Consider the following 10069-nt stretch of genomic DNA (forward strand, 5'->3'; position numbering starts at 1 on the left):
GTGATTGGATTCTCAATAAACGTTATCGTGAGTAACGTTTTACACCTAAAACGTTACTCACAGTAACGTTTATTCATTTAACGTCGTCAGCTCCGTCAGTTTTTGTCCGTTGAATTTTTAAAATAAAAATAACCTAAAACGTTACCATGAAGTACGTTTATACTACTTTTGTAAAAAAATTAAAAAGCGTATTAGTTTGGTGAATTGATTTTTAAAATAGCTTATTTTGGTCAAAACTTCCATAAATTAGGATAGAGGGAGTAATATTTATTAGGTGACTTAAATATTTTCAAGCAACTTATTATGGTAAACATCTAATCCCCAATACCAAGGATATAAATTGAATTGTCCATTTTCAACAAAATAAAAATTGTTCTTGCTGATTTGTTGTTTGTTAGTGAACAAAATAACAAAAATTACAAGATTACAATTGCAAAATAAAAATGAAGAAATAAATCTCTTCAGGCTGAGGCGCGGATATCTCGCTCTCTTTAAGGAGATTCATGTCCACTGCAGTAAATGTTTTTCACCGGTTCAACAATAGTCCTTCTTCACTTGTCCCCTCCAGGATATAACAACCTAATTACAAAATATAACTCAACAACTTTGTACAAGAGTTGAGTCTAAAGCTCCACAAAAAAAACACCTCCCTTCAACTAATAAGAACTTTTTTTTTGACAAACTTTATGCACTCTATATTTTTTTGTGTGTTAAACAAATGAAGACCACCACTATTTATAGTAGAAGAAGTCTTTCTAGGAATAAATAGGAAGATAATGGAGTACTAAATAGTGAAGATAATAGCCTTAGGAGTTACATATGTTACAAGGTATAATGGAGGAATAAAGAATGGAATTGATGCTTGATAACCAATGTTAACAACGGACAACAAATGTGCTGCCCATGGTCAGTCCACCAACGTTCTCAGCAACGTTTTATTTCCTCCAAAATAATGAGCAATTAAGCCCAAAATGTGCACATAATGAGTGGATAGTAATGTGACTTAAAACAATATGTAAGAAAACTGCCACTCACGGACACAGAGGCTTTCCAAATGACAAATTTTATTACTTTAAAATGCTAAATTACCAACAATTTCCCACTCATTTTAATATTAATCAAGAGAGTCTATTAGTTGAAGGAAAACTATCATGCATAATGAAGATGTGCTCTTCATTGAGCCTCCACTTAGTAAAACAATAATTTTTACTCCAGAGTCGTAGTGGTCTCAGACTTGAACTATGATTGCTTAAGGGATATAAAATGTCACTGCCTACACATAATAGTCAAGGTGTTGACATGAGCTTTAAAAGTCAGCACGTTACGGCTTTGTGCTATCCCGGTTTCATGTGTGCTTTTGAGAATAAACCAATTCTTATAGGAAGTGACCTACTTCCACACATCACATAGGTGAAATCTATCGAGAGTGCTCCTGTAAGTTTAACACTCCACCCATACGGGCTACAAATATTCATTAAGAGTTTTGTAAACTCAACCTTCACAAATTACTACAGGAAACAATGCACTCACATCATAGGGAGGGAATAAAAAAATAGTGCATTTTTTCACAACAGGTCATCATATGATTAGTTTTCCCTTTGAACCTGGTTATAGGATCTCTAGTCCCAGGTTGGGTTTCCTCATATATGACTCAAGGATTTATAGGCTTCAATCCCATTCCCTCGATGTGCTCCAGACCTTTTCTCTTGTTAAGGCCTTAGTAAGAGGATCTGCAAGATTATCACAAAATTTGACATAATCAACATTAATGGTACCATTTTGTCAAATATGATCTTACATTACCGTGTTTCCTCCTTATAGGTATGGATTTACCACTGTAATAACGATTTTGAACTGTACCAATCGTAGCGGTGCTATCACAATGAATTAAAATAGGAGGAATTGGTTTTTCAAAATAAGGTATTTGAAACAATAAATCTCTTAACCAATTCGCTTTCTCACTAGTTGAAGCTAAAGCAATTAGTTCAGCCTCCATGGTAGAGTTAGCAATTATAGTTAGCTTTTTTGATCTCCAACAAACAACATCACCACCTAAAGTAAAGACATAACCAGTGGTAGAACATGAATCACCTGATAAAGTGTTCCAATCTGCATCACAAAAGCCTTCAAGTACAACAGGATATTTTTTTAAAACAAACCACAATTTTTTGTTCCAATTAAATATCTCATAACTCTTGTTATAGCATGCCAATGTTCATTACCTGGCTTGCTTGTAAACCTGCCAAGTACTCCTACTGCATATGCAATATCAGGCCTAGTGCAATCAGTCACATATCTCAAACTTCCGATTATGCTAGCATATTCCTTTTGATTTATTACATCATTTTCACTTTCAATAGGAAATAAGTGAACACTTGAATCAAAAGGAGTAGCAACATGCTTACAATCAAGAAAATTATATTTTTTCAAAATTTTCTCAACATAATGTGACTGGTCAAGGAAAATTTCCTCACATGTTCTTGTTATTTTTATTCCAAGAATAAAATTTGCCTCACCAAGATCTTTTATATCAAAATGACTTCTAAGAATATTTTTAGCTTCATCAATAACATTCATGTTAGAGCCAAAGATCAATAAATCATCAACATATAGGCAAAATAAATCACATGTGAGTTATTCCAAGACTTATGATATATGCACTTATTAAACTCATTTGTTTTAAAACTATTTTCAATCATGCAGGAATCAAACTTTCATGCCATTGCTTTGATGTCCTGTTTCAAGCCATATAGGGATTTAGTAAGTTTACACACTTTGCTTTCTTGGCCTGCTTCAACAAAAGACTCGGGTTGATCCATATAAATTTCCTCATTTAGGTCTCCATTAAAAAAAAAAACAGTTTTTACATGCATTTAATGAATTTGCAAATAAAAAATTGCAGCCATAGCAATTAAAAGTCTTATGGATGTAATTCTAGTTACCGCAGAAAAAGTATCAAACAATTCTAGGGCTTCTAGGTGCATAAAACTTTTTGCAACTAGTCTAGCCTTATATTTATCAATAGATCCATCCGGTTTCAACTTTTTTCTTAAGACCCATTTGCAACCAATTGTTTTACAACCCGGTGGTAAATCAACTAGTTTCCAAGTTTTATTAGAAATTAGTGATTCCATTTCATCATTTACAGCCTCTTTCCAAAAAATAGAATCATGTGAAGATAATGTTTCTTTCAAAGTGAGAGGGTCATCTCCAACATTAAACACATAAAAATTAGGACCAAATTTTTTTTCTACTCTAGCTCTTTTACTTCTTCTTAACTCAAAATCATCAACTTCTTTATTTTTCAAAGTAGAAGTAGAAGAACTAGATAGTGACAAAATCTTTTGTTCAATCCTTTGACCCCCACTATTTTTAGAATCAAAAGGAAATTTATTCTCATGAAAAATAGCATCACCCGATTCTATCACAATTTTATCTTCAAGATTAAAAAATCTATGGGCTGTACTATTTGAAGCATAACCAAGAAAAGCACAAGTAGTAACTTTCTTATTAACTTTGTAATTTTGGGATCCATTAGCCTCACAAAGGCTAGACAACCCCAAACTCTTAGATATCCCAAACTTGGCTTGTAACCTTTCCACAATTCAAAAGGTGTCAATTTAGACTTTTTATGAGGCACACGATTCAACACATAACAAGCAGTTAAAATAGCTTCACCCCAAAAACTTAAAGGTGCATGTGACTCAATAAGCATGACATAAGTCAATTCAACCAAAGTTCTATTTTTCCTTTCCGCTACTCCATTAGATGAAGGAGAGTAAGGAGGAGTAGTTTCATGAATTATTCCCAATGATCTAACAAAAGAATTAAACTCATTTGACTCATATTCACGGCCTCTATCACTTCTAATTCTTTTTATTTTTCTTCCAAACTGATTTTCAACCTCATGGAGATAAGTTTTGAAATTTTCAAAAGCATCACTTTTATTTTTCATCAAGTAAACATATGTAAACTTAGAAAAATCATCAATGAAAGTGATAAAATATCTATTACCTCCACGAGTTAAAATTCCACCAAGTTCACAAATATCAGTATGAACTAATTCTAACAAATCAGTTTTTCTTTCAACTTGAAAATGAGGCCTTTTAGTGATTTTGGCTTTACTACAAGCCTCACACTTTTCAAAATTCTTCTTAATCATTGAGATTAATCCTAAACTACTCATGATTCCAACATAACGATCATTAATATGACACAAATGAGCATGCCAAAAATTGGTAGAAGAAAGCAAATAAACAGAAGTAGAAACTTTATTCATTTCAACATTCAGTTTAAACATCCCATCACAAGCATACCCCCTCCCCACAAAAATACCCTTCTTCACTATTACATATTGATCAGATTCAATAATTTGTTTAAATCCTGCTTTATTAAGAAGAAAACTAGACATCAAAATTTTTTCTCATGGAAGGAGTATAAAGTACATCTTTCAAAGTTAACACCCTTCCAGAGGTAAAACACAATTCGACATCTCCCGTTTCAAGCACTTGAGTAGTATGTGAATCACCAAGCATGGTGGTTTTGGGCTCCTCAAGATGAATATATTTTTTATACCAGTCTTTGTCATAACAGACATGACGGCTTGCACCAGAATCAGCCCACCATCCATCAACACTCTCAACCATGTTTATTTCGGTAATCACCGCCACAAAAGGTTCTTCGGTAACGTTTGCCTGAGGGTTTGGACCACGTTTTCGAAATCTACAAAATCAAGCAATATGCCCACTCTTGCCACAAACAAAGCATGGTCCCTTATCTTGAACTTGTTGATTTTGTGCTTGGTTATTTTCACTATTATTTTTCTTGGGAGGTCTATCCTTATTTTTCTTGAATTTTTTCTTCTTAGGCTTCAAAGAAGTATTTTTGTGAGATTCAAGAGTAGTATTATTTGAAGTAATTAAATTTACCTTCGTTGTAATGTTGCTCTCTTCTGTTTGTAAAAGTGTATCTTGGCTCCTTGCCTCTTCACCATCGTACTTTTTCACTTTCTCATGATGAGAAATAAGTTCATCATCATCCATGGAGGTGTCATCAACTTTATTCGGATTCTTCTCAGTTAACACATAAGAAACATTGAGAAGACTTAAGTAGAAAAGTACTTCACCCTTCCATCTCTTGAAATGGTTACCATTGAACCGAAATGGCTTGTTAAGGTCTCCTATCTTGACATCCGCGGTTTTTTTCAATTGTAGCCATTACTGAATCTCCTTAAAATTGTTAGTGAAAAATTACAAAATAACAAAAAATTACAAGATTACAATTGAAAATAAAAATGAAGAAATAAATCTCTTCAGGCTGAAGCGCCGATATCTCGCTCTCTTTAAGGAGATTCAACCCCACTGCAGTAAATGTTTTTCACCGGTCCAGCAACAGTCCTTCTTGACTTGTCCCCTCCAGGATACAACAACCTAATCACAAAATATAACTCAACAACTCTGGATAAGAGTTGAGTCCAAAGCTCCACAAAAGAAACACCTCCCTTCAACTAATAAGAACTCTCTTTTTTGATAAACTTTATGCACTCTATATTTTTTTGTGTGTTAAACAAATGAAGACCATCACTATTTATAGTAGATGAAGTCTTCCTAGGAATAAATAGGAAGATAATGGGGTATCAAATAGTGAAGATAATAGCCTTAGGAGTTACATATGTTATAAGGTATAATGGAGGAATAAAGAATGGAATTGATGCTTGATAACCAATGTTAACAACGGACAACAAATGTGCTTCCCATGATCAGTCCACCAACGTTTTATTTCCTCCAAAATAATGAGCAATTAAGCCCAAAATGAAATGCACATAATGAGTGGATAGTAATGTTACTTAAAACAATATGTAAGAAAACTGCCACTAACGGACACAGAGGCTTTCCAAATGACAAATTTTATTAATTTAAAATGCTAAATTACCAACATTGTTCATATTTTTCTTATAAGAGAACAAAAACTCATTAATGATAAACAATATTAGTCAAAGCCGTTATCAATATCATTTTCACTTAAATAATTTAAACTAGTCATTGGAGTGATTTCTCTAAGACAAAAGATCAGCCTCTTTTCATTTAACTCAACAACAAATACATTATTTGGATTTGTAGATCAAGAAAGTGATCAAAACTCATCTTCTTAAATAATTCAAGTTGTTTATTAGATGAGATAGTACAACCTTATTTTCAGATTATTTTACTTAATTACATGAGGTTCTTCGTCAAAATCATCATGACTATAGTAACAACCTTTTTAGAGCTAGATTGGGCCTCTACACATCTATTTTTTGATTTATTTGGAACATACTCAATACACCCCTCACGTGCGAGCCTGATTCTTTTTATGGGCCAAATACGTGAAAATTCTTTGTAATTTGGGTGGCGGTGAGATTTGATCCCAGAACCTTTGTCTGCTCGGTTATCAAGTTGAAGTTTGTGACCATCTCATCTAAAAATTTAAGCTGTTAGAGAGAGCACACACTTTTATTAGTTAATTATATTCTCAACAATAACTGTGTAGAAATTGAATTCGATTCAGAAATTGAGGAATTGTGGGGAATAGAATAGAGGATGAAGAAGACAATGACTAAAAAACTCTAAGAAAAGCATAGAAAAAAAGAACAAGACTAAAAAAGTATTTAAAAATATACGAATATGAATATCTATCAAGTATAAGTATTGCTATAGATGAAAAGAAATAAAAAATATGTTTAAAAGCAGTAATTATTTGTTAAAAGACAACCATTCAAGTAATTTTTTAAAATTAAAAATATGTAGGATATCAACACAATTATCGAAGAAAATCAATGTAGGACAAAACAAAAGATATTTCTCATATGATACCTATATATATATAAGGTGATATGACATATCTCTATGATTTTCATTCTTATTTATCTTTTTATTTTTTATTTTTATTTCTTCAATTATTTTATTTTGTAAAAGCATCTCCTTAACTCATAGTTCCTTAATAAATAAAATCATAACTTTCAAGCTTTTCATATTCATAACTTTCAATTATTTAATGTACAAATTTGTAACATCTTAAAATCATTTTAATAATTTTTTTTTGAGTTACATGTACCTCCCACTATAATTGTCTTCTTTATTAGAGTTTATAATATATATTCATGTATTCTTCCACCTTAAATTTTTATAATTCTCAATTAAATTTTATTGATGTGGAGTAATAACATGTTAAAAGATGAAAGCTAAATTTATTTATTTTATTTTTTATAATTAAAAAAATATTCATTCAATTTAATCAACTTTTTGCCTTCCACTATAATTACCTTCTTAATTAGAAATTTTATATGATTCATCCACCTTTAATTTTACATTTTTTAAATTAATTTTATTAATGTGAATTAATAGTGTATTAGAAAATGGGAGATTAAAATACAAAAATTAACCTCTATATATCTACCTTTCACTACCAAATTATGCATACATGAATTTAACCATTTTAGTTTTAGTTGTTCTAGGAAATGTTTCAACATAATTTTCAATGTAATTTATTTTATTTTATTTTTTCGAGTAGTAGTAGTTTATCTAATGAGATATGTATTGAGAATATTTATCTTAATTACACTTACTATACGTATTCTATTCTTTGTAAAATTTCTTCATAGACTAAGATTTCTCATCTTATTGGTTGAAATTTTATATTTTTGCTTCATTGCTATTTTTTGCTCAATATTTGCTAAATTTTAATGAATCATGCTATGTCATCTATATTGAGAAGCTTGGTACATACAATAGATTTCTTCTAAGGTGATTCTACACACTCAATTTTAAATTCATAAAATAAATTCTCCTCCTATTTTATTTCAATTTCTTTTATGATATATAATTTTCTTAGATTAAATTTGTTCAAGAATATGATTAATGATTGATATTGTGCAACTTTGAAGAATTTAGGAATGACTCGAATGAACTCTCTTTAGTTCTTCTTGGAACTCAAGGTGCTACATCTAGTGACCTTAACACTCAAGAAATTTTAAATTCCTCGGTAAAATCCTACTCACAATGAAGGATGGTTCGAGTCTTAGCTCAATTTTTTTTGTGGTGTTACAATATGTCCCCCTTGGGAGACGACTGGACTGGGTATGAAATGAGGTTACTCTTACTAAGGTTTGAGTATAATGGTATGCTCTTACAATACTCAAGCTTAGTACTCTAACAACTCCATTACAAAAAGGACCTCTGAAAAGATATCTCCCATACTCCTTAGAACTCATTACTATCTTATTCTCGAACACTTGACTTGATTTCTCATCTTGCCATCTCCCCCTTAGGTCTAAAGTTGACACTTGAAAGTTATGGACCTATTCCATCATCTCTAACTGGTCTACATCCTCTTTTACTCTAATACTGGGGAGAAGTTTATCTCTTGACTACCGAACTCTCCATAGCAGGTACTAAGACCTTTTTCTAAGGTGTTTCTCTTAACCTCTTAATGCTCTTACTACTCTTGTGACTTAGCCACACTTCTCTGCCCTTATCTAAAGGTTAGGGTCTCTCACTTGCACCACTCATATTTATTGCAGCTAATCACCTAAATTCCTCACCTACTCAATGTCAAGTTTTCCAGATCAAATCTCAAGACTAACATCATCACCCTTATGTTGCCATTCTTTTGATCATGACACTCATCTCAAATTCAAGCTTAATATTTATTACTAAACCCGAATATCAATATGATTGCTCGCCTACTATACTAACTCACCACTACTATGCATAATTTTAGAAACACTCGTCAACTAAGACCTTATGACAAGTAGTCAATCCTTATCTCTCAGTCTCTACACTCACAAATTACCATCACATTCCACTTCACAACTTAAGTACTATTTACTCACTTATTATACATCATTACTTAATCGTTTCTATAACCTTTGAAACATCATGGCCCTCTCAAACAATTCATAAGCCTAGCTTAGATCTATCACTTCACGAATAGTTTTGCTCTTCTATTCGACACTTACACTTGGTCATTACCTACACAATGACACTTCATGACAAACTCCTTTCTAGCTAAAACACACTCTACCTCCTATGATGAAATCTTCACAACTCATCACTTCTTAGTCTACCCATAAAGGAAAACTCCTCATTAATAACTTACTAGGTGTATGACTATAGTAACATAGCTTGTCAAAATACCCTCTCTCTTTCTTAGATTACTAAAGCTCTAATACTTTCCTCTAATTCTGGGTACTTTCACTACTACTTCTCATGATATCGTAACTCATGTTACCTTTTCGAGCAAAAATACTACCCAAGCTCTAATCATACTTCCTCATAAGGATCTTAGCTGTAACAAGGCTTAAGGAAGAGAGTACAACTTACTTTTAGCTCAAATGCATGATTCATATAATTATGAGTGCATTCCTTTGAAACTCAACACTTAAATCACTCATGGGCTCCTCTCAAGCCCCTCTGGTGTCTCATGACTTTTTCAAAACTCTTGCTAAGAACAACTCATCGATAAAGGACTGACTTTAATGTTCAACCACCTCTAGTATAAGGGGTAGTCGAATGAATCTGTAAAACGCACGAGTATGAATGAATCTCTATGACTTAGCTCAATTGAACGATTGAGAGTATGAAAGAAAGGAAATTTTTCTTAAATGTCTGTAGTCCCTCATTTATAGAAGTGGCCCCCTCACAACCATAAATAAGATCCTACTTGACATGGCTTCATAGACACCCTAGGACACTTGAACTCTGTGCTATAATACCAAGTTTGTGATGATCCGAGTCTATACCCTGGACGTGGCCGGTACTCGAGAACCATTGTTGGTCCCCAAGAGAACCCTCATCCTGGCTGACTATAAGCGGAAGACTAACTCAAGCATACAAAAGCTTAAAAACCGAATTCAATTCAAATACTCAACTTTAAAATAATTTGAACAATACTGAATAGATAACTCTGAATAAAAATAATATATTCAACTCGCCATAAATATGCAACTTAAGTCTTTAAAACATTTAACAAATAAATGAAACAGACTTCTCAAACTCTACTATCTATCTATGAAGCCTCTAACTGACAAAGA

Source organism: Solanum tuberosum, unplaced genomic scaffold (genome assembly GCF_000226075.1).
Source record: "Solanum tuberosum cultivar DM 1-3 516 R44 unplaced genomic scaffold, SolTub_3.0 scf00038, whole genome shotgun sequence".
NCBI lineage: Eukaryota > Viridiplantae > Streptophyta > Magnoliopsida > Solanales > Solanaceae > Solanum > Solanum tuberosum.